Source organism: Scyliorhinus torazame, chromosome 10, assembly GCF_047496885.1.
Source record: "Scyliorhinus torazame isolate Kashiwa2021f chromosome 10, sScyTor2.1, whole genome shotgun sequence".
Taxonomy (NCBI): domain Eukaryota; kingdom Metazoa; phylum Chordata; class Chondrichthyes; order Carcharhiniformes; family Scyliorhinidae; genus Scyliorhinus; species Scyliorhinus torazame.
In genome coordinates, this window is record NC_092716.1 from 34995018 (window position 1) to 35021028 (window position 26011).

General features: G+C 46.1%; 1 long non-coding RNA gene across 1 annotated transcript; it reads left to right on the forward strand.

The window, feature by feature from the left end:
• Window positions 1-1152: 1152 nt before the first annotated feature.
• Window positions 1153-15884, forward strand: LOC140384810 (uncharacterized). Its single transcript, XR_011933144.1, has 3 exons — window positions 1153-1328; window positions 1745-1815; window positions 13488-15884. It is a non-coding gene; the product is annotated as an uncharacterized lncRNA (long non-coding RNA).
• The last annotated feature ends 10127 nt before the right edge of the window (window positions 15885-26011 follow it).

The following is a 26011-nucleotide window of genomic DNA, read 5'->3' on the forward strand; positions in this document are numbered from 1 at the left end:
TTGTTAAATTTGTAAGTACCCAATTCTTTTTTTTCCAATTAAGGGGCGATTTAGCATAACCAATCCACATACCCTGCACATCTTTAGGTTGAGGGGGTGAGACTCATGCAGAACACAGGGAGAATGTGCAAACTCCACACGGACAGTGACCAGAGGCCGGGATCGAACCCAGGTCCTTGGCGCCGTGAAGCAGCAGCGCTGACCACTGCGCCACCGCACCTCCCTTGGTAGATTTTTGATTAACTATAACGTAAAGGATTATGGGAATAGTGGGTGTAAAAGGTACTGACGAGTCCGATCAACCATGATCGTATTGAATGGCGAAGCAGGCTCGATGGGCTGAATGGCCTACTCCTGTTCCTACGTTCTAACTTGAAAAGCCCAAAGACAGCCTTGATATAGTGGGGTAGTTTGCACCTAAGCTGTACATAACTGCCTCACAGATTTTGGTGGTAGGAAATTTAAATCTTCAATTTTAAAAAGATCAACACGCAACAGAAAAACTATCTATCTATACGTGAGAAAAGCTAAATGGAAAAATTAAGACCAGGTTCTACGAGGAGGAGTTGAAGAAATTGCACAATTATACAACCATCACTTCTCAGAACAGATAATTCCACTCGTGCAGGCAAAAATGGAGGCAAAACGTAATTTGACATGGACAATTGGAAAATAAAGATTCTCCAAATGTGTAGCAAAATAGGAAATGAGAACTGTTTGATCAATTAGAAGTTGGGCTAAAATGTGTTCAATTTCTCATATTGTCATCTCAGATAAGATCCTTTCAGTGACTCGTGGAATATTTTACATCGTTTTGGATGTGTACATTAGAATCTCGAAACATCAATACCCTATGGGAATAGACACAAAGGGGAGAGTCTACCCAATTAAAAACCAGTTACAAGACAGCTCCATGTTTTTTTTAATTAATGATGTGTAACAATATATCATGTCCGACTCTTTTGGTATGTATAATATAATTACTAGAGAACAACATTTGCTTCCTTATCAAACAATTTGCTTGATTTTGTTTTTATTTGTCAAGAGAGCAGACCAAAGCATAAAAGAAGATTGAACTGGTCAATTGCCTTGGAGTTGAAGCCTTACCTGCTCCTCTATTAGCTCTGCACATGACTGACAAGCTATCAGAAACAAGACAGATGAATAATATTTCCTGACGTCACTCTTCAAGAAAGGAACATCCCTCTATTTGCGCTCTTACCAAGACCCGACGCTCAGAATTACCCCGCCCCTAACAGCACTGTGAGTACCTACACCACATGGACTGCAGCGGCTCAAGAAGGTGGCTCACCACCACCTCCTCAAGGGTAATTAAAAATAGGGAATAAATGCTGGCCTAGCCAGAGAAGCTTACATCCCATGAATGAATAAAAAAAAACAATCACCCCACTCCTGACTCTGCTGATCCCCATGGCTCCTCTGATTTCCTCTACGAGGCCTTTGATCTTCCCTCCCATGCCAATCCTTCAGATCTCCCCCTACCTCAGCCTCTAATGTGGCCCCCACCCCTGATCTCCTCTGACTTTCCCAGATGTTGCCTATGTCCGGATCACCCTGTGGATCCCCCCCCCCCCCCATCTTTCCCAGCTCTGGACTAGGATCTTCCTAGCTCACTCATCAGCCCCTTACCTCCCAAATCTTCCTGGCTCCTCTCCTCTGTAAGGATTGTTCCTATTTGTTCCCTGTCTATGGAAACTATTTGTTCCTTTCCATTTTTCTCTAGAAAGCCTGCTGCCTGTGAGTGAAAGCCAGTTTGATGAGAAATAAGGTGCTTCTCCAGAATGTCTGCTGCCTGTGAGTACCACTTTTTCTCACCTACAGGGACCCCAAATGAATGACTGGCTCTACAAAGAAGGCCATTACTGTCTGTGAACCAGAATATGTAATCAGCAAGTCTGCTGTGAAGAAAATGTGCTAAAAGAACTTCAATCCGAAGCAAAGACTCTTATCTTTCATCCTTATTATTTTTCCCCCTTTTCCCCCTCTGTGTTTGTCTGCATTGAGTATGTGGGTAGAGGGTGGGACAGTTAAAAGGGGTAAAAAGGTATTGGTTGGTATTACAGTTGTATTTACTGTATATTTCACGATAGTTCTTGGTATAAATGTAGGGTAATTATTATTCACCTTACAAACCTGGTGACTGCAATTATTGGGCAGCCAAGGACCAAAGACTTTGGGTATTTTTATCAGAATTATTGATAATTTCCCTTGTGTTGTGACTCCAGGACGAGTAGGGCTTGATCTGACCCCGTACTTGCCCAGCCCAGTGTGTTGTAACACCTCTCTGACTCGGCCTGGAGTCCAAGGACTTATGCAGCAACCTCTCAATCTGGCTAGCCACAGCCAGGAAACGGAAAGGAAAAATTGTAATCAGGCCCGGTTCAATTTGGCAGGAGTTGCAGAAAAGCTGTCAACCCAGGCTCCCCAAAATCAAGCCTGCCCTTCACCACCACCACCCCCCCCCCCACTATCCCTTCCTCCATTGTTGCTCCTCCCCATCTCCCCTCCACTATACGTTTCCCCATCATTCCACCCCCCCCCCCCACCTCACCCACTATTCCTTCCCTGTCACTGCTCCTGCCCAACCACCTCCAGTATCTCTTCCGCCATCACTGCTCCCCCCTGCCCCCACCTCCCTCATCACTCTAGCACTCTCCTTTTCCCCATCGCTGCTCATTCCTATCTCATTCCTCAATCATGATCTGCATTATTTTCTCATACGATTGTGAATTGTAAGAATTCTTTGTTTATTCAGTTACGGGATCTGGCCTTCGCTGGTTAGGCCAGCATTTATTGCCCATCCCTAGTCACCCTTGAGAAGGTGGTGGTGAGTTGCCTTCTTGAACCGTTGCAATCTATGTGATGTAGGTATATCACAGTGCTGTTAGGGAGGTGCTTCCAGGGTTTTGACCCAGTGACAGTGAAGGAACGCTGATATATTTCTAAGGATGCTGAATGACTTGGAGGGAACCTCTAGGTCGCGGTGTTCCCAGGTCTCTGCTGCCCTTGTCCTTCTAGATGGAGTAGTCGTGGGTTTCGACGGTGCTGTCTCAGGAATCTTGGTGAATTACTGCAGTGAATCTTGTAAATGGTACACACGGTTGTCACTGTTCGTTGGTGGTGGAGAGATAGAATATTTGTGGAAGGGGTACCCAATCAAGGGTGCTGCTTTGTCCTGATGGTGTCAAGCTTCTTGAGTGTTGTTGGAGCTTCACTCATTCAGGCAAGTGGAAAGTATTCCACTATGCTCCTGACTTGAGCCTCATTGATGGTGGACGGGCTTTGGAGAATCAGCAGGTAGGTTACTCGCCGCAGGATTCCTAGCTTCTGACCCGCTCTGGTAGTCACAGTATATATGTGGCTGGTCCAGTTCAGTGTCTGGTCAATGGTAACCCCCTACTCCAGAGAAACATTGATGGTCAGTCATTCAGTATATTCAAGACAGAAGTATTTTTGGTACTATGAGAAGTAAGAAATATGGGGATAATGTGGGAAGGGAGAGCTGCAATAGAAGACATGATCATGTTGAAGGATAGAGCATGTTGCAAGTGCCAAAGGCCTTTTACTCATCTTATTTTGTTTTGTTCTGTGTTTGTATTAGTTTACCAGCAGTGTCCACAGACGCCCTCTTAATCAGTGGTGAGATAATTGGGCATTAACGTTGACCATCCAAAGTTTGAGAACTATTTCATGAAAATGCACGGAAGTTACAATCTGGGAAGAGGCCATTCAACCCAACAGATCCATTGTCAGCGTGTCCTCTCCATGCAGGAAATCAAACCAAGTCACATTTACCCACTTGTTCCCGTATCCATTCTACCCTTTTTCCTTCATCCTCTAATTTTGCCTCATCTAATCTTGAAAGTTTCATAGATTCCACCTCAACCATTAATCCTCGTGGAGAGTTCCAAAGCCTCACAGCGGTGAGCGTAAAAATAAGTCTTTCCTGCCCTCCATTCTAAATCACTAACAACTACCATTCTTGACCCCTCAATTACAATCTGCAATTATGTATCCTGTCCCATCCTTTCGTATGGTATTTTATTGTATCAACCTACAATCTGCATTGTTCCAATGAAAAAAGTCTGACATTTCAGGCTCTTTACATGTTTGTATTTCCTCATAGCAGGCAGTATCCTAGTGAATTTATGTTGCATTCTCACTGAAGCCTCAATATCCTTCCTATAATGTGAAGCACAAAACTGCAGACTGTACTCTATCTGAGGTTTTATTGAGGTTTTATACAGGTTTATTTTTGCCTCTTGGCTTTTATGTTCCATTCCTCTTGATACAAAGCCTAAATTTTTATTAGCTTTATTTCACAGCCTGACCAACTTGAGTGTCTTCTGGTAATACTCGATGAGCCTGCACCCCTAAGTCTGCCACTTCTATTCAGAGTGCAGATATTGCTGTGTTCTTTTACCAAAGCACAATACAACACATTTAGTGCCAATGAATTTCATCAATGACTTTTGTCTCATTCCCCGATTTTATCAATAATTCCTTTTGAAATTTCCTTTGTCCTTCCAAAAACAAAACAATGGGTGGGGTTTTCCCACCGCGCTGTGCCCGGTGTCGATCCCGTTACGCCGGGGGATCGTGGGAGAGGCCAAAAACGGGCTTTGTGCCAGGCACAATACTGTGTGAGAGTCATCCAACCCGCGGCACGATCTGGATCACGCCCACCCATTAGGGTTGTGGCCTCATTCTCCGGCACCCGGGAGTCACCAGCTGCATCAACCAGGCCTCATCTGGGTGCCGATTAGTACTGGGCGGGATTATCCTGTCCCCCAGCCACATGTCTCTCGGCAGCGTGCCTTTCACTGGCGGCAGGATTCTCTACTCCCACTGCTTGTCAATGGAATTTCCCATTAACGCCACCCCACGTCGCTGGGAAACCCGTGGGCGGGATGTGCTGCCAGCGGGAAAGAGAATCCCAATAGCCGGAGCATTCCAGCCCTCGTCACAACAAGCGGACATCGGGCACCCTGGCAGTGCCAAACTGGCAGTTAGGGTGCCAGGTTGCACTGCCAGGGTCAGGGGCACTACCTGGGTGCCAGGAAGGCAGTGCCAGGGTGTCAGGTTGGCACTGCCAAGGGTCAAGCCTGAAGGGGTCATAGAATTTAATCAAATTTACAATGCAGAAGGAGGCCATTCGGCACATCGAGTCTGCACCGGCCCTTGGAGAGAGCATCCTACTTAAGCCCACACCTCCACCCTATCCATGTAACCCAGTGACCCCACCTAACCTTTTTGGACACTGAGGGCAATTTAGCATGGCCAATCCACCTAACCTGCACATCTTTGGACTGTGGGAGGAAACCGGAACACCCGGAGGAAACCCATGCACACACGGGGAGAACGTGCAGACTCCACACAGACAGTGACCCAAGCTGGGAATCGAACCTGGGACCCTGGAGCTGTGAAGCAACTGTGCTAACCACTGTGCTACCGTGCTGCCCTATGGGGGTCATGCTCATGAAAGTGGGCTGAAGGGTTGGGGGATGAAGGGAGGATATGAAAAAATGAAAATTGCTTATTGTCACAAGTAGGCTTCAATGAAGTTACTGTGAAAAGCCCCTAGTCGCCACATTCCGGCGCCTGTTCAGGGAGGCTGGTACGGGAATTGAACCGTGCTGCTGGCCTGCTTGGTCTGCTTTAAAAGCCAGCGATTTAGCCCAGGGTGCTAAACCAGCCCCTGAAGGGGCATCATGAAGATTGGGGTGGTGAAGGGGGACCTGAAAGGGGGAAGACCTTAAGGTGAGGGGACCCTCAGTGACCCCATAGCGTGGAGTGTTCACTTGGGCAGGGGGAGGTGGTGATGTCCATAAATGTGGGTTGTCGCATTGTGTGTGGGTGGGGAGTGTGGGGGACAATCAAGCTCACTAAAAGGTCGGACACCCTTTCAAAATGGCACCCCGATCTCTGAGCAGCCGATCTGGCTGGCGAGTTTAGTTCCCCACTGCAGAAAACGTTTCGAACTGTGCATTTGACCTGTAAGAAACTCCTCAAAAATGAATAAGCATTGGTGAATACAGGTCTGGATCTCACCCCAAAAACCCGACGGGAAACACCATGCCAAACTGCACAAAAATACACTTATTTTGATATGGTCCATTGTAATCTGGTCCATTGTAATATGATCTATTGTAATTTAATCTATTGTAATCTGGTCTATTGTAATCTGGTCCATTGTAATATGATCTATTGTAATTTAATCTATTGTAATCTGGTCTATTGTAATCTGGTCCATTGTAATATGATCTATTGTAATATGGTCTATTGCAATCTGGTCTGTTGTAATCATGTCCATTGTAATCTGGTCCATTGTAATATGGTCCATTGTAATCTAGTCTGTTGTAATATGGTCTATTGCTGGTCTCTTGTAGTCTGGTCTATTGTAATATGGTCTATTGCGATCTGGTCTATTGTAATCTAATCCATTGTAACATGCCTTCAAAGGATAACGGCATGCCGTCGCTATAAATGAAGCCTGTCATGTGATCCAGCCTTAGTTTCATGTCAGCCTGGAGCAGGATAATGGGGTTCGTGCTCCGTGGCGGCAGCATGCAAAACAAGTATTTGCATTCATTTAACTGCGATTAGCGGGTTTGACCCAGTGTGCTCCAGGCCACCGCGATGCTCCGCGGGCATGGTTTACTACAGGTATTTCCAAACGGGGACAGAGCGCCATGGCTGCTGAGGGGGAGAGATAAGGTAAGCAAAGTTTAAAAAACTGTTGAAAACTGTACCACTTGCTGGAGCTGCCAAGGTCGGGGGAGGAACGGGGAGCGACTTGCTGACAGCTCCGTGGATTCGGGGTGTCAGCCTTGGGATCGGGGAGGCCTGGCTCAGAATGCCATTGCTGCAGTATTTGTTTTAAACACACCCATTTGGTACAAGTTACAGGCCCCTGGCTGCTCATTTGGCTGGCTGCTCACTGAGTCCTGTAAATGTTCACAGAGCCTCTGGTCATTTGGGAACCCACCAGACCACTCCTCTGGAAACCCTCAGACCCCAGCTGACTGATCAGCAGGATGGGCGTGGCCAAGCTCAATCAGTGGCACACCAGGTGCCTGCACACCTTAGTGCGCTCATCCCACTGCAGGGGAAGCAGGGGAATAGCAGAGGTCACCCCAAACAAAGGACACATGCACCGTGGCCTTTGGCATCCTCGCTGGCTCCTCTCAGGGCAGAGGCCTCAACATTTACATTATCAGCTAGCCCACTCTACAGGACCACCAGCAGTCTCCAAGCCCTGTCTGCCCACCACACCCCTGCTCCCCCATCCTTCCCCTGGACAGGTTTTCAAAACCTGTGTGTGACACCCAGGACCCACATCACACTGCAGCTATACTCCCGGCAGATGCACACTTCCCTGCCCCACCCCCACCTGTAGGATCGCCCACACACAAGCCTCTAAGCATGGTGGTGATTGGTGGCACCACGTGATCCTCTCCACAGCATAACCAGGTGCCACCTTGCTGGCAGGATAACACACTCAGTGAGAAGACCCACACTAGACCCTACTGGGAAGACATGACAGGAGCCGCAGAGCCTATCATTGATATAGGTTGCGGCAGCCACCGGTACCTCTGTTGTCAGGGATGGGTGGTGAGGATAGAGGCTCCCCGGTGTCACTCACCAATGGGGACATGGGTGCAGTGTGGAGGGCCACATGTCGGGGGGAACGGCTGAGGGGTGGGGTTGGTTTGGGGATGGGGGGCATGTGGAGGGTGGAGCTGAAGTGCAACTCAGGGTCACCATGTACCTGTTGAATCTGGATGGGCAAGGGAATACCGCCTATCCACAGATAGTGCTTTCCGCACCCTGTGGTCTTTGATGCTCTTGGTGGGCGTTCTCCGGAGAGCCTGGAGCCGGAGGGGGGAGATTCGGAAGAACTGGAGATCGCTGTTGTCTCCTTAGTGCATGGCCCCAGGTTGACCTTCAGCGCCTTCTCCTCCCTGATGGTGCCCATGGGGCCCTGGGGGTCTCCAAGGGAAAGAGAGGCAGCTGGAGTGAGCACCAAAGGCCTCTGTATCATCTGGCTCTGCCAGCACTGGCAGTTCCCCATTGTCTGCACCATGGTGTTGATGCCTTCAACGATGGTCCTCAGCGAATGGACCATGCTCTGGTGTGCCTCAGCAATGTCCACTTGCATCTGGGACATGTCCCTCGACTGGGACATGATGTCGTGGCGCGCAGCCATGGTTGTCACAGACCTGGCCATGTCGTGGGCACCACCACTGAGACGCTGATGTCGTGCTCCAAGTTTCTCACTGCTGTTGCCACCCTAGCAGTGTTGGCTTTGGCGCCATGCATTGTCGGCATCATCTCCAGCATCCGTAGCCTTTGGGACTCCTCTCATCAGCTGTGCATATGCTCAAATGCCCCTGACATCCCCTCATGAATCTCATCCCCTGACCGATCATCTGCATCAACTCTAGCATAACCTTGCCCAGAGGCTCGGCATCTGACTGGGACTCAGCTGAGTCCTGGGATCCAGCGAACCTCCGACTGCTGACTCCCTTGGATGTTCCCATCTCCACCTGATGTGTATCAGCAACAGTGTGGTGCTCACCAGATTGTGCCCCAGAAGCCTGTTCATTAACGTTGCTCACCGAGGTGTGTGTCTCTGCACTGGTGGAGGGTACAGGTGATAGCGATGGTGCCTTTACAGTGGCCTCATCAGAGCTCTCCTCTGAGATGGTCTCTTGCGTATTTGGGGTGGGGGGAATGACTCCAGATGACCCAGCCCATCAGATGGAGGTCCTGCGAGAGAATGGACATGTGGTCAGTGAGATGGAAGGATCATTTTGTCTGACATGAACAACTCACCTGAGACAGGTCATCTGTGTGAAGGGACAATGGATCCTGACCTCTTATGGCACAGCCCCACCTCACAGTCTGTGACTGTTATCTACTCGGCCAACAATGCGCTATCCAGGGCCAGCTCTTCATAGGGGGTGAGGATTCAAATCTCTGATACGCCGCCACCCGTCTAGGCTCTTTCCCACTTATCATGTCGCTAACGTATCTGCCTCAACCACCTTACTTGGCAGTGCATTCCAGGCCTCCACCACCCTCTGTGTAAAAAGCTTCCTCCGCACATCTCCACTTAACCTTTCCCCCCTCACCTTGAACTTGTGGCCCCATGTAATTGTCATTTCCACCCTGGGAAAAAGTCTCCAACTGTTCACCCTATCTATACTCCTAATCATTTTAGAAACTCCTATCAGGTCACCCCTCAGCCTTCGTCTCTCTCGGAAGACCAATCCCAGTTTACTCAATCTGTCGTCATAGCTAAATCCAACCAGGCGACATCCTGGTAAACCTTTTCTGTACTTTCTCCGAAGCCTCCACAGTATTCCAAATGTGGCCTAACCAAGGTTCTATATAATTGTAACATAATTTTCGAGCTGTTATACTCGATACCCCGCCCTATGAAGGCAAGCATGCCATGTGCTTTCTTTACCACCATTTCCACCTGCACTGCCACTTTTAAAGATCTGTGGACCTGCACGCCCAGATCTATCTGGGTCTCTAAGCTCCTTAGGTTCTGCCATTTATTTTACAACTCCCACCTGAATTGGATCTACCAAAATGCATCACCTCGCATTTGTCTGGGTTAAATTACATCTGCCATTTCTCTGTCCAATTTTGCAGCCTATCTATATCCTGTTGTATTCTCTGACAATCGTCATCACTATTCGCAACTCCTGCAATCTTAGTATCATCCGCAAACTTGCTAATCAGACCCGCTACGTTCAAGTCATTTATATATATTACAAACAGCAGAGGTCCCAGTACTGATCCCTGCGGGACACCACTAGTTAGAGACCTCCATTCGGAAAAACACCTTTCCACTGTGTTGCTAGTTTCTTTTTCTACTTGGTCTTTTCTGTGGCTCTGTTCCAATTGGGAAATCGGTGAATTTGCCTTTCTTTCTATGCTATCTATGTCCGAATGCTTAGAGTCGCCAGGTATCGAATGATACCACCGCAAGTTTCAACCGGCTATCGACCAAAGTGCCAAACACCAGTTAGTTAGTTCAAGGTCAAGGATACTTTATTTACACACAATTAGTCATGCAACATAAACACTACTAGTTAACTGCACTTATCAGCTAAGACAACCTGTACTTAACTTAACTTCGGGCACCCGGCTCAGAAAACAGTGGCCGCTGTTCAATTCTGGATCTCTTGGGTTCGAAGGAGTAACTGCTGCTCAGCTGGGCTCATCCGTCTGGTAGCAGGCGTTGAACTTGGACTCGCTTCTGGTGTTGCTACAATTGGCGATGACCGTGACCGGGCTACCAAGGCCAAAAGAGAGTGAACATATGGCGAAGTTATACTCAGGCGGTTTTTGCGCTCTTTTGGGTGGTCCTTCGATTTGGGCCTTACTAATTGGGTGATCCCTGATCACTCCGTTTGATTCCTTAACCAATAAGTGGGCGGGGATCTGGATGGCTGGGCGTGTTCCAAGCGGTCACTGACCCCGTTGTTTGCGTTTTCCTTGAACAGGGAATGGCGCCGAAATGTCTGGGACTGTCCTGGTTGCTTGAGTACCAGTCCTTTGTTTTGGGGAAGATGGGCCATCAAATGATAATCGGCCTGATTAACATACTAATGGGATGGAGTTTTGATACCGTCTGGACTTTTGCTGACAAATATGCATTTCAGGCTCTGAGCCTGCCTGATTCTTGGCTTGTCCATTTTACCCGCCCGTCTTTGCGAGTTCCTCTGCACCTAGTTGGAAGTGGCCATCCCAGATGGCTACAACTGCTACCCTCTGTCTTCTATGTCCAAGCCAGTTCTGGATTCATCCAGAACTCCAAGAAGGCACCTCACTACCACCTTCTGAAGGGCAACTAGGGATGGGCATTAAATGCTGGCCGAACCAGTGACATCCACGTCCTGTAAAAAAATGTTTAATCTTCTCCTGCGATGTCAAAGAGAGGGCATTGTGAGCTACACACTTGATGGGTCATGGGGGTCTATGGCAGATGGCATGTATGGACTCCACGACCTCGACATGAAGGGGTTGTGCTGGTGGGTGCCAGTGGGTTTCGAGGAGCAAGCACGAAGATCAGATGTGGGAGGGTGCGAGGTGTCAGCCAGTGATTTGTAGGGGGGGTGGGCGTTGTGAATTTGAGGGGTGCCGGGCAGAACTGGTGCCAGGAGAGGAGTGGTAACTTACCCTTGCAGCTCGGTCGAGGTCGTTGGTGTTCTTCTGACATTGGACGTCAGTCCTCCTGGTCATGCTACCCGCAATGACAGCCGCTGCCACTGACTCCCAGGTGGTATTGGTGACCCTGCTGCTTGTCCTCCGACCCCCTCAGGCCAACAGGATGTCCAGATTTGCATCAACGGCATCGAGAAGCCTGGCCTGGTCGGCATCCCCAAAGCAAGGAGCAGGTCTACGCGTTGCCATGCTTGTGTGTTGAGTGGGAGTGAGCGATGAGGGAGTGTTTAAAATCAGCTCCCTCTTGTTAGCGGCGAGGTGCTGAGGCGCGATTCTGGTGAATCAGACGGCGAGACAGCGAGTGATGGCAAGAAGCTCATGGGTGCTCATTTCCTGCACTAAGTGCCACTAAGTAAGGGAAATGATGTCGCCAACACGGATGTTGAGAAACACCCGCTAATCGCGCCCAAATTAACACTTAGAAATTTCTTCGTTAAATCGTGCACTCCATTTCCCAAATGGAGAATTTAGCCCCTTAACTTTCCAAAATTTGCTCATCGCCCCGAGTGGGGAAAACAAATTGAAATGTGCTGCCCCCCCCCCCCCGCAACAGCATCCCACATAGTGAAAGCTGCCAGGCTACCCACATTGCATTTGTCGTCACCTGCCGTGTCCTCAATATTATCCTTTGAGTTTAAGAGCATCTCTCTTTATTCCCATAGAATATTATTCACATATTCTAAATGTAACAGAGTTAGAATATAGATTCATTTGTTTGCCACTTAGCAAGCAAGAACCGACTAGGCTGTTAAAATTAGATCCACTAAGGCTTTACCTGAGATTTCGATCTCCTTACAGTCCTGAAGCATTTTTTTTTATCCTTGAGCTAGACTTTACAGGGGGTGGACTGCTGGCGACCCTCAACCCTGGAAGGAAATTTAGTCCTGAACTTTAAAAAGCCTTCCCCAAAGTGATAATGCATTGCTAGCAGACTAAACAGGCCCGTGGTCAGACTTCTGCCCCTCAGTGGACAGGACATTTCACCCTTGGAAGATGGACCAGCATCACCAGAACTTGGTACTTGCCGCAGCTGAGACTGAAACGAGGCACAGGAAGAAGAGCACTAGTGACCAGAAACAGCAAAGTCTTGGGCTTTTCGGGTAAGGGGGGATTGGAGAGTCTGCGACCAATTGATGTGGTCCTCCTTTCTTCTTGCCTTCTCAAGGAAGCCCTTTCATAAATAGCTTTCGCACTCTGGGCCTCCAGCCACTGTCCAGCATTTTGTGGCCGTTAGGGCAGAACGATGCCCTTAATTGTCAATTAATGTGACAGTTATGGGCCTCACTGCAGGATGTGCAGTTGAGTGGTCAACGTACCCGGATTATGGGGAACAGGTCAGGGTGGGCAGAAAAAGTGGGCTAGGAGCACCCAACACATTTTACATGCCCCCTGCTGAAAACATGCTCGGCAGGGTGGGGTGGCTTAAAATCCAGACCCTCATCTTCGAAACTCTGAAATTTCACTCACAGTAAGATCAAAAGTAAACCCCTTAATTTTTTAATTTTTTTGACCAAAATATGCAGAATCATATATTTCCTGTCAAAGGTTCATAAATATTTTCTGAACATATTTCCTCAGATAAGTGACCTTGTATGCCCAGCAGTGATGACCACTTATGCCAGGCACCTTTGATTATTGTTGAAACCAGTGATTTAGGCAGCTCACATTCAGTAAACCATGGCTGGTTTAGCTCAGTGGGCTAGACAGCTGGTTTGTGTTGCAAAACAATGCCAGCAGTGCGGGTTCAATTCCCGTACCAGCTTACCCAAACAGGCGCCGGAATGTGGCGACTAGGGACTTTTCACAGTAACTTTATACTTGTGACAATAAAAGGTTATTATTAGTAGATTAGAGGGAAATATTTCACCTGTAGTGTTTTCCTGGATGGATATGGAGATGTGCGACTCCAAGCAATAATGTAAGACACCATTGATCAGGCTCTAGAAAGTTTGATAAGTTCGAAGACACCTTCAGTCACTATGATCTGCTGGTAGTCCAATCAATTCGGGTGAAACATTAAGGAGCCTAGACCGTATTTTATATCTTTGCCTTTGTCACTACAATTGATGTGGGAAATCTAATTTACCATGATTTTATGAACTGTTAAATCATTGATCATTTGAAGAAAATCACCGTTTACCATTCTACTCCCCTTCATTCTTCTCATTTTGTCGTTTTGTGACCCAACCTTTTGACTTCCTCTTCCTCCTTTCTACTTCCAGGAATGACTGACCATTTTTCGTCCCAGAAATCTTCTGAATTCTGATCCAGAGTCGACAAACCAGACGGAGTAGACTACAGTGTGGCGTTTCTGCTCTGTTCCCTCTTGACACCATCCCCACGAATGGTCTTTGGTGTGAATTTATTTTACATTTTTTGCCAATCCTGTTTCGCAGCTATGAGTAAATCTGTGTTAACTTGGTATATTATTCCCTCATATATTGATCCATAATTGTTTCACGTTGATTGGTTTTGCAGGTCGGAATTTAAATCTGTAACTGTGCAGGATACGTTTGGGCCCACTTTGCAACTCCTTTTAAATCCTATATCACCCCAAATTCTAAAACTCATTTCAAAAACTGTTGCATCTGATCTAAAGCAGTCTACCAGTTAATATATTCATGATAAGCCATATTATTGCACATGTACAAAAACAAATGATGAGAAAGCTATCCTCATCTCTCCTGTAATTTAGTCACATGAGCCCAATGGTCCATGTTAGCCATTCACTTTTTATTGTTACACTTAAATATTAACCTGCTGTTTAAGAAACATATTATATTGCCACAATGCATCATCTAAATAGATTTATTTTAAGTTACAATAATATGTGTACATAGTGTAATTGCAATCACCATCTAATGTTTAATTTTGGTCATAAATCTGTGTGTGACTGGCAATCACTGCTTGGAAATGCTAATTCCTATTTAATTAAACAAATGCCTCTCTGGGTGGCCCAGTAGATCAGTACGTCAGTGTGGTGCTTCAAGTACTGAGAGATCTGGGTGTGAGTCCCAGCTTTGGCTAATGTTTCCACTTGGGTTTTCTCCAGATGGCAAGGTGACAATTTGTTAAGATAGAATGAAAAGGACTTGAGGTCTCACCTCACTACCACCGAAAGCTGGCCACACAGTGACATAGGTGGGGTTTATAGAGATGATCACAAGGGTCCCCGAAAAAAAAAATGTACTCGTAGATATTTTAAAATAAATATTCAGGTCTGTTACAGGCGGACTATTGACTAAACGTAAGAAGGAAGCTTTATTTAAGTGTATAAACAAAAATGTCGTCATATGGGGAGATCAAATTCTTTGCAGGCCAGCAGAGCTGGACAAGAACCAACGTTCTTTCTTTCACAATGCAAAACCTAATTGCATATTTTTGTGCAATTTGTCAGAAAAGCATATTTAGTGACTTGTATAAACTACATTGGATAGGGGAGACACTTTGGACAGATTTGTAGACTTGTGCGTGATTAATAGCAAACCAACAGAACTGGTACAGGGAACAATAGCCAATATTTCAGTACCTAGTTTCCTTCCGCCATTATATCAGTTCCACTGTCAAAATGCCAGAGGAGGCACAGAAAGTAGTTTTCTTTTTAAAGGATCAGCAATTTTATTGCAATAAATGGCTACAATAATGCAGGTCATAATAGGTTCATTTAATTTTTTGTTATTTAAATCTTGAGCCAGCCTGGTTTTGAATCCTATTTATCAAAATCATCCTTAAAATGAAGGGTTAGTTCCTACTACCAGCAAAATATGAGATAAAGGCTGAATGTACCCAGGCTAAGACAACAGAACAGGAACCTTGCTGGCATAATGTAGCCAAAGACTTAATTTTGATTAAATTCATATATATTTAACTATTCAGCAATCATTTAATGTAAGCCCGGTGAAGAATATTATTTGTTTTAAATTCAGGACCATAGCAGTCTTGTTATGCAGCTCCCTTCTGAACAGTTTCATTTAAGAACAATAATATTATAAACTTGCTGTATAAATTGTGAAAATTTGCAATATCGATTGAGAATTATTTTTCTGCTCTTTCATTATAATATTGCAATGAAGATTTTTAAAAAGTCCACCACATTGGCTGTAGCTTCAACATATTACGGGCGGCATGGTAGCACAGTGGTTAGCACAGTTGCTTCACAGCTTCAGGGTCACAGGTTCGATTCCCGGCTTGGGTCACCGTCTGTGCGGAGTCTGCACGTTCTCCCCGTGTCTGTGTGGGTTTCCTCCCGGTGCTCCGGTTTCCTCCCACAGTCCAAAGATGTGCAGGTTAGGTGGATTGGCCATGCTAAATTGTCTTTAGTGTTCAAAAAGGTTGGGTAGGGTTACTGGGTTACGGGGATAGGGTGGAAGTGTGGGCTTGGGTAGAGTGCTCTTTCCAGGGGCCAGAGCAGACTCGATGATATACATCACATTATGTATTTCAGAATGTGCATCAAGGTACACCTATACAATAAATAGATTATATACTATTGGGCATGACAACAGTTCTGCAACGCGTAGAAAAATATCAACATCAGTCAAAAATGCCCTTCATGGATATTTCCCACCCATGAAAGAACTACAATGCCAATCCTGGTCTGATAAATATATTTGTGTTTGTAACCAATCATTTCATAGCTATAAGACTGTATAATTCCTGCAAATAAAATGAAAATGTGATAAACGTGCATATTAGCAAATATTTATTTCTTGAGTCACACCTTCCTGCATTGCCCTCAGTTGCTCATATAAACAACAATATCATGATTACCAGTTTAATGCATTAACTTATCAATCGACTCTTAATCTGAGGGTAGAGGATAAATGCCATGTGATTTTGTCACACACAATACATTTTACAAGTGCACAAAACAAAACAATTCTGTACTGTTTTGTGACTACTGAAGATCTTTGTGGAACTACTGGTACTGGAAAACTTAAAGTGTGCCTCTGTCAACCATAGCAAAAGTTTGTACTATGACCAGGAAACATGAACACCAACTTTCCTGGAACCTTGTAAGTGTGAAGCATGAATTAGAATCCTAGTGATAGGAATCTCTTACTTTTCAGTACACTGTCAAATCACTAGCTGATTACACAGGTTCCATGAGGACTTACACTGAGTAACAAAGAGAACAGACAAATGCAAAAGCAAACTGCTGCCAGTGCTGGAAACCTGAAATAAAAACAGAAAATGCTGAAAATCAAACTCAGCAGGTAAGGCAATCTCTTTGGAGAGAGAAACAGAAGCCCAGATTTTCGTTCGGAAGGAGAGCCTCTCCAATGTAGTGAAAATCCCAATATCTAAGTCCTGTCCCGGAACAGCATTTCCCACCTTTGTGGGGGCAGGGCTGGAGTTGGGCTGGGATTTGCGCATATGCGATTCACATAGGCAGCCAGCCATTTAAATCACAAGCTGCTTCCGCTGAAGTGAGATTTTAATAACTGTTAATAAACAGGTGTGAAACCCAGAATGAAAAATGAAATGAAATGGCTTATTGTCACAAGTAGGCTTCAAATGAAGTTACTGTGAAAAGCCCCTAGTCGCCACATTCCGGCACCTATTCGGGGAGGCTGGTACGGGAATTGAACCGTGTCTGCTGGCCTGCCTTGGTCTGCTTTCAAAGCCAGCGATTTAGCCCAGTGTGCTAAATCAGCCCCTGACCTTAATAACTGTTAACAGATTTTAATAACTGTTAATAAACAGGTGTGAAACCCAGAATATGCAGATTAGAACAGGTAAGAGAAGTTGTGAATTTGCTGGAAACGTTTGGATAGCCGGGAGTGATAGGGTACCCTTTGGATATGGTTCCAGGACACCTTTTGGAGTGGAAGGAAGCCTGTGAGAGAGGCAATGCAACCATTGGGAGAGATAAGGCACCGTTTAGAATTGTTCAAAGTGAATAGGATTATGTACTTTTTAATGCACAAATTAATTGGAACTGTCAAGCTGTCAAAGAGCTGTCCGGCTGTCAAGGAACTGTTAGAGAGAGAGCTGTCCAGCTATCAAGGATGTTTGCAGATGTCAATTGTCTGAGTGTTGGACCTGTCAAAGCTATCAAAATTCTTTGGGCTCTCCAGGAAGTGGTAAACTTATCAAAGTTGTCTAGGAAGTGTCAAAGTTGTCCAGAGAGTGTCAAATCTGTAAAACCTGTTAATAAACCAGGTAAGTATCTTAGGTACATTGGCATGGAGAGGATATAGCCAAATTGTAGTGGGTTGGTGCTGAATTGGCATAGTAAATATAAGGGCAATGGGAGTTGGGTAAAGCCGCACTAAGTTGGCATAGGGCTATGGGGGCCATAGAGGATGGGTAGAGAGTCACTAGGTTGGCATAGGTTGACATGAATGGGGTATAAAGACTATGTGTGTGGGTGGTGGGGGCTGGAGGAGTGTTTTTGTTTTTATTTATTTAAACACAGAGGCACGCCTTGCCCCCAGCCCACCTCTGCACCTAACAGCCTGCGTTTTCATTCCAGGATTGCCCACCCTGACTCCTGTTTCAGTCCATCCACCTGACTGAAAATCCAACCTGTCGGTGGACATTTTCAAAGGTTGGGTTCACCAAGCTGGGAAATCACCTGACTCGGCGAACTCAGCCCAGGGACAAAAATCTGGGCCAGAGCTAACGCTTCAGGTTGGTGAGTTCTAACGAAAGGTCATCGACATGAAGCGCTAACTGTTTTTCTTCTCCACAGGTGCAACCTAACCTGCCAGAGTATTTCTAGTATTCTGTGAGTAATGATTGATTCGGTTCAAATTAGTGAACCATATTCTGAAGAGCTATTACCACAGATGTACACCAAATCTGATGCAGCCCTGCCAAGATTTTTCATTTTGCATACAATTTTGTTAAGCCCAGGCTAAAATTTTACTCTGGAATTCTGTCATGACTTCATGTTGGTTAAGGTCCATCCCAGACCTTGATCAAAGATCGAACCCATTTCCAAATCCTCATAAATAAATGTAAAGTAACGTCAGCCGGAATGGGAATTGAACCCATGCGGTCGGCATCGCTTTGCATCATAAACAAGCAATACAGCCAACTGAGCCAACCAAATTAACTTATTTTCCCTCCAAGTTCCCCGATTCCAAGCAGTTCCTCGACTAAATTTTTCTGTCTTGGAAACTGGGAAGAACACAAGTATGGATATGAATGTTGCTGCCTCTGGAATTTGCTTGCAGACTGAACGGGATTTGAGATGGCAAAGTTCTCGACTTCATGCAAATCCCCTATGATTCTGTAACTGCAGATTTTAGAAGGGAAGTTAACAGAAGCATTGCAACAAAGATAAAGGGGGCTGGTGTGGTCAACGTCAGAAAACGTCAGTAGGGGAGTGATGATTAGTTTTGTAAAGCTGTCAAGTCCTTTGGAAGTGTACTCCACTGAAACACCCAGAATTCAAAAAATCGTCAATTTCTGACATTTTTCAGTTTTATTTGCCTTGGGGGGGAAATAATAACTCAGATCTTTCATTTGTAATTATAAATGTACGCAATACTGAAATTATTTTCAAAGCAATTTATGTGCACCATGGGAAGGAGGACCAATTCAGAATTGACTTCGAATAGTTAATGGCGAGTCAGTTAATACTGGCACTTCAACCGTGTCCTAATTAATAGGTTGGATCACAAGTTGGGTTACATCATTGTGTCGTGAAACGTTGTTGTTGAGCAAAATCTTCTCCGGCCTTCCAACCTGTCATAATTCAGAGTTTCAATGCATCAAGAGTCAGAGAACCATAGAGTTTTTACAGCATGGAAAGAGGCTCTTCAGCCCATCGTGCCTACGCTTACCTTCAAGCACCTATCACCGCTAATCCCATTTTTCACCGCTTGACCCGTAGCTATGGCATTTGTTCCTAGACTTTCTAGTGGGGCGTTAGGAGGTGGTCAGCAGCAGCAGCAACCCAGAGCGGGGGAGGGGGGGGGGGGGTACCTTGTATTTTCTACTGTGTTTATTATTGCTTAATGGGGGGTTTGTATATTGGGGGAATTTGTGATGTAGTTGTAAGATGTTCATTTATGTGTTCTTTGTTTTTCTTTTTTCTGTTTGTTGAAAATATGTAAAAATTTGAATAAAATATTTCTAAACATAAAAGCTATGGCATTTCACGAGCTCACCTAAATACTTCTTAAATGCAATGAGGGTTCCTTCCTCTACCACCCTTTCAGGTAGTTCCAGATTCCAACCACCCTATCACCCTTGGTTATTGATCCCTCGGCTAAGGGGAACATTTCCTTCCTATCCACCCTATCTATGCCCCTCATAGTTTTATACGCCTCAACAGGTTCCCCGTCAGTCTTCTCTGCTCCAAGTAAAACAACCCCAGCCTCTCTTGATAGTTGAAACACTTCAGCCCAGTTGACATCCTGGTGAGTCTCCTCTGCACCCTCTCCAGTGCAATCACTTCCTTCCTGTAGTGTGGTGACCAGAATTGCACACAGTACTCCAGCTGTAGCCGAGCCAGCATTTTATACAGCTCCATCAAAATCTCCTTGCTCTTATATTCTATGCCTTGGCTAATAAAGGCAAGAATACCATATGCGTCTTTAACAACCTTATCTACCAGTCTTGCATCCTTCAGGGATCTAAAGACATGAACACCAAGGTCCCTCTGGCCCTCAGTACTTTCAAGGGTCCTACCATTCATTGTAAATTCCCTTGCCTTTTTAGTCCTCCCAAAATTGTCAGGGTTAAATTCCATTTGTCACTGTTCTGTCTATCTAACCAGTCCGTCTATATCATCCTGTAATCTAAGGCTTCCTCCTCACTATTTACTGCACCACCAATCTTTGTATCATCTGCAAACTTATTGATCATACCTCCTACATTCACATCCAGACCATTAATGTACACTACAAACAGCAAGGGACCCAGCACCGATCCCTGTGGAACACAACTGGACACAGCCTTCCAGTCACTAAAACAACCTTCGACCATCAACCTCTGCCTCCTGCCACTAAACCAATTTTGGATCCAATTTTTCAAATTGCCCTGGACCCCGTGGGCTCTTACCTTCTTGACGGTCTCCCATGCAGGACCTTGTCAAAAGTCCATGTAGACTTTTATATCAACTGTAAAAGTAAAAGTAAAATCACTATAGTCCCAGATGACATTAGGCTGCTTTCCTCTTTGACAAGGGGAGCTGACTGGTGGTGATTTAACCTAAGGATCACCCCACCTCGGGTGAGGGCCAAGGTTGAGTAGGCATCTCTTCATGAATAACCTCAGCTGGTATGGGAATTGAACCTGTTGGCCTTGCTCTGCATCACCAACCAGCTGTCCAGCCAACTGAGCTAAAGCATTCCCCCTGTATCAACTGTACTACCCTCACATTCCGACACATTTTGTCACCTCCTCAAAAAATTCAATCAGTTTGTAAGACCAGATATTCTTTTGACAAAACCATGCTGACTATCCTTCATTAATTCTTGCCTCCCCAAGTGGAGATTAATTCTGTCCCTCAGAATTTTTTCCAATAGTTTCCCTACCTCTGGAGTTAAACGTACTTGCCTGTAATTTCCTGGCTTATCCCGCCCACCCTTCTTGAATAATGGTACCACAGTAGCTGCCTCCAGTCCTCTGGCACCTCTCCTGTGGACAGACAAGATTTGAAAATTATTGTCAGACTCTCTGCAATCTCCTCCCTTGCCTTCTCCAGCATCCTGGGATACATCCCATTTGGGCCTGGGGATTTATCCACTTTTAAGCCCGTAAAAACCGTTAATTCTGTCTCACTCTCAACGTTAACTTGTTCAAATACATCACAATCCCCCTCACTGATTTCTATACCTATATCGCCCTTCTCCATAGTGAACACAGATGCAAAATATTCACTTAAAACCTCACCTACGTCTTCCAATGCCACACACAGATTGTCACGTTAGTTCCTAATGGGCCCTAGTCTTTCCCTGGTCAGCCTCCTGCCCTTATTATACTTATAAAAGACCTTAGGATTTTCCATTATTTTACCTGCCAGTGTTTATTCATGACCCCTCTTTGCACTCCTTTAAAAAAAAATACATTTAGAGTACCCAATTCATTTATTCCAATTAAGGGCAATTTAGCGTGGCTAATCCACCTATCCTGCACATCTTTGGGTTGTGGGGGCAAAACTCACACAGACACAGGGAGAATGTGCAAACTCCACACAGACAGTGACCCAGGGCCGGTATCGAACCTGGGACCTCGGCGCCATGAGGCACCAGTGCTAACCACTGTGCCACCGTGCTGCCCTTCTTGGTATTTTTAATAATGTTGGTGAACCACAAGCCTTCCCTTATATCGATCAAATGACCACACAACCAGTTAGTTAGTTGAAAAAATGGTTTATTTACATACACAAGGGTTAGGTCGACATGCAAACACAATATCTACTGCGAATTAAACTACACCTATCAGCTACAATAACCTAGACTTAACTTCAGGGTGACCGGCACTGTGCAAATGGATAAGGCCTTTATCTGGATTTCACTTGGCTGGTTCGAAGAAATTGGCTCTGTCTCTGCTAGGCTTATCCGTCAGGTCGCGATCGTTGGTCTTGAACTTAGCTGGCTGTTCCTGCTGCAAATGGGTTGGCACAGGCCGGATCCAAAATAGACAGAACACACGGCTGTGCTCTCTTTTATCCCTCTGGGATTTCGCGCTCTTTGGGGCGGTCCTTCACCTTGGACCCAATAGTTCGACAGGGCTCTGATCACTGTCTTCGATTTCGACCAATAAAAGGGTGGGTGCCTTGGTAGCTGGGCAGGTCTTTAGCGATCATTGACCTTGGCAGATGGGCTGTCTGAGTAAAAGGAGTGGCGCCGATCAGTCTGTGGCTGTACCGGTTGCTTGACTGGCATTCTATTTTCCTGGAAAAATGGGCCATTAAAATGCAAACGAGTGGGGGTTTCGATCAGGTCTGGTTTCTTGTGTTTCAGATACACATAGGCTCTGTATCTGTCTGAGTCCTGGGTTGGCCATAATTCCCATGGTCCTTTGCAGGTGGCCAACTTAGATGTATGAAAGGGGGTTCCATTTGGCAACGTTTTCGCACCAAGTGGGGGTTTCGATGTCTGTCTTTATGTGTGGTGTATTGTCCGGGCTGGTGGTGGCCTGTTGTGGGGTAGTGTTCGGGGCTGGTGTGGGGTTTGTAACAAAATTCCGTTGCACGTGCAGTTGCAGAAGTCCAGCGATGATCCAAACGCATGTCAGCAGTCCTTGCTTCATCCTGTGTTTTCTGTTTTCCGGGTGATCCTGGGAGTGCAAGCATTGTATCTGTTATTATCTTTGGTTAATATCTCATTTTCTTAGTCTTTCTCTCCTTACTCCAATTACCCGTTATGATTGTCACCATGTGTGACTCCCTCATTTTTTCTTTCGAAATACCATTTTGAGAGACAGGAAATGCAAATTTTTAAAGTACAGAGGCTCTCACAGCTTATGGTCATCGCGGGGAGTGGACAGACAATTTCTTCGACCAGTCTTTTTAAAATCACAACCATGGGAGGTGGAGGCCGAATTTCAGGGTGGTCGGTTTTATAGAGTTTCGTCCCAGGGTTCAGAGGTAGTTCGCATGTAGCAGCGTGTACAGCAACCAATTGTATCATGTGTGTAAATAGCAGGGTGGGGAGCGACCAGGGGGTCGCGGAAGGTAAAGGAAAGAAGGGGTGAGCGTACAGACCGTGGCAAAATGCATTCTTTATACCACAACCAAAGGGAGAGTAGAGAAGGCGAAACTAAGGCCTGCCAAAGACAGTGCAGAGTGTAGAGAACCATTCCAGAGCGTATCAAGTGACGGGAACATGAGGTGCATGTGGGCCGCAGCGGGATAAGAATGGGTGGAATCCCCGGGTAGGGCGGGGATTAGTGCCGTTACTCCACTACCCAAGTTTAACTGACCGGATGCATTTGGGGTCCTCAGGTAGGGCAGGGATCAGTGCCGTTACTTCCTACCTGGGTGACCTGGGTGGACGGTAAGTGTTTGTAGTTGTGTGGAAACTTGTCATACAGACTGGGAGAACAGTGATCTGTTTCTCGACAAACTTGTGCCTTTAACTGACATTGGGTTTCATAGCCTCGAATTAGAAGAGTAATTTTGCGTCGGGCGACATGAATTTAAACCATGTAGTAGAAAAAAGAAGAAGGAAAAAGGTGGGCAGGCTCCATCAGAAATTAGGACACATTAATACTAGGCGGTGTCTCTTTCTCATCATCTGGACACCTCAGGGTTCTGTACCAAACTGTTGTAAAAGCATTACCGAAACGAGAGTCAGTATCTGAATCATCACCATCTCCCGGTGCCAGACTCATGTCTGCCGTTTCTGTGCCATGGCCGCGTGGATTGTCGGATAATCCGAATCGTTGTGCCTTACTAGTATGCAAGAGTTGTCGCGGTGCCAAAGAGATGCTTGTTTGTCGTGAGGCGTAGGGGTGGTGGGAGTGGAGGGCAAGTTACTGTGGTCGGGCGGTGGCTGTGGCGGTGGCTGGGGGAGGGCATATAGGAGGTCAAAGATATCTAAGTCGTGGTTCTGGGGGCTGGGGTGACTGGGGGCAGAGAGATCACGCCAGTGTTCAGGGATAGTAATCAAATCTGGGAGGCTCTCACTGTCGTCGGAGTCAAGTTCAAGGTGAAAGTCTGTACCTGTGGGGATAGACAAGTTCGGGTCCGTGGGCGTGGACAAGGGATAAATGCCGGCATGGCTGGGGGAGGGTTGGTGAAGGGGTTGGACTAGGTTGTCGATGGGCCGGGCATAATCGTCTCCTATTGCCAGAGAGATGTGGTGGGAGTGGCTGCATTGGGATCCAAAGACTTTGAGTTGGTTGCTGTGGAACCAAACAGTTTTACCGTTGGGGTACGTTATCTTGTACACACAGGGGCTCACTTTGTCTGAAATGGAGTAGGATCCTGCAAATTTGGGGGAGAGGAAAGAACTGGGTTTGTAAAGTGAAACCATTACTTGCTGACCGACTGTGTACTCTAAGGGGTGGACGGTTTTGTCAAAGCAGGCTTTACTCTGCTTCCTTCTAGCGCCTGATCGGACAGCTGCCGCGAGTTGAGCCGCTTTAACATTATCTGTAACCTGCTTTTGTGCTGCTTTTTCGTGGGTGAGATCGGTTACTGTAGGGCTTGCCAGATCGAAGCCTAATAAATATTCAACACCCTTCATGGGCCGTCCGGTCATGAGAGTGTGGGGGGTGAAACCTGTGGAACTGGAGACGGTGTTCCGAATGAACATGAGAGCAAATGGGAGGACCATGTCCCACGTGGTATTGTTCTGTTGCACTATCTTCCTAATGGTCGCTTTTAAAGTTCGATTCATTCTCTCGACAGTGCCACTGGATTGGTGGTGATATGCTATATGGAATTTCTGCCTGATCCCAAAAATTGTTAAAACATTTTGCATGACTCTGCCGGTGAAGTGGGAACCTTGGTCTGACTCAATGCTGCAGGGGAGACCCCAGTGTGTCAATATCTGTTGGGTCAAAATCTTAGCGGTGGCCTTTGCTGTGTTTGTCCGTGAGGGAAATGCTTCTACCCATTTAGTAAAGGTGTCGATTACAACCAGCACATACTTGAAACCACTTCTGCAAGGGGGAAGGGGGCCAATGTAATCGAGTTGCAAATTTGTCCAAGGGCCATTCACAGGTCTGGTGTGACGTAACTGTCCTTTCTTTGAGTAATGTTCAGGATTGTTCTGAGCACAGAAAAGGCAATTCTCAACATAATGGGTAACATCGCTTTTTAAATCGGACCACCAACACAAAGGTCTTAAATGGGCAATGGTATTGTCCATACCCTGATGTCCATGTCCGTCATGAAATTAGTAAATGAGCTGGTTTCTCTCCTGGATGGGGACCACATAAATTCAATTTTTTAAAACTATGCCGTCCTGTACAGTCAATGCGTCCTTCCATTTATCATAGGGAGCTGGGAAATTGCTGGGAAATTTGAGGGTGTTGTCTTCTTTTTGGGCTTGAGATAGATCCTCAATATTGGTCTGGGAAACCTGGATTGAGTGTATTGGTTCGCTATCGGGTGGCTGCCAGAAGTGACCATGGTGTGATCCTCCTTTGGCTAAGGCCTTTACATTACCAGGTGGGGAGGAGCGATGATGGCTTTGTACTTTAATAATACCATATGTGCGATCTGAGGCTGTCTGGAGAATGTGCTTTAACAATGGGGCAGAGGGTAGGGGCTTTCCATCGGCTGAAACAAAACCTCGAGATTCCCACAGGGGCAGGGATTCTGTTAAGCTGTTGCACACATACTGGCTGTCTGAGTATATGTCTGTGGGGGTTGGAAAAGAGTTGGGGTGCTGAATTACATAGGCTATGGCTGCGAGTTCTGCTGCTGTGAACCTAGGTGGCCGGCCAATTTTAAAGAGATCTCTTCTAGTGGGCGTCCCTGCGTGTCTTCCACGTAAATTCTACAACCAGTTATTCCAACTCCATTTTCGACTGTGGAGGAACCGTGTACATAAATTTTTAAAGCATTCCCTGTGGCTCGGGAATCCTGTGTCTTACTCGTGGGTGTAGTGACTTTGGGATAAAGGGTCCTGTGTGGTGTTGGGCTGCTATGATCGGCACTCATGTGGGGCCCCTGCATATTGGAGATTATCAGCCAGAAATGTGTGGGTTTTACCGTAATGCCCCTGCCTTGTAACAGTAGTGTCCAGCGAGCTGCTCTGATTTGGCTGACTGAACCGTCCTTTAATTTACCGTCTAGTAATAGTTGCGTGGGGGGCTGCTCGGTCAAGAT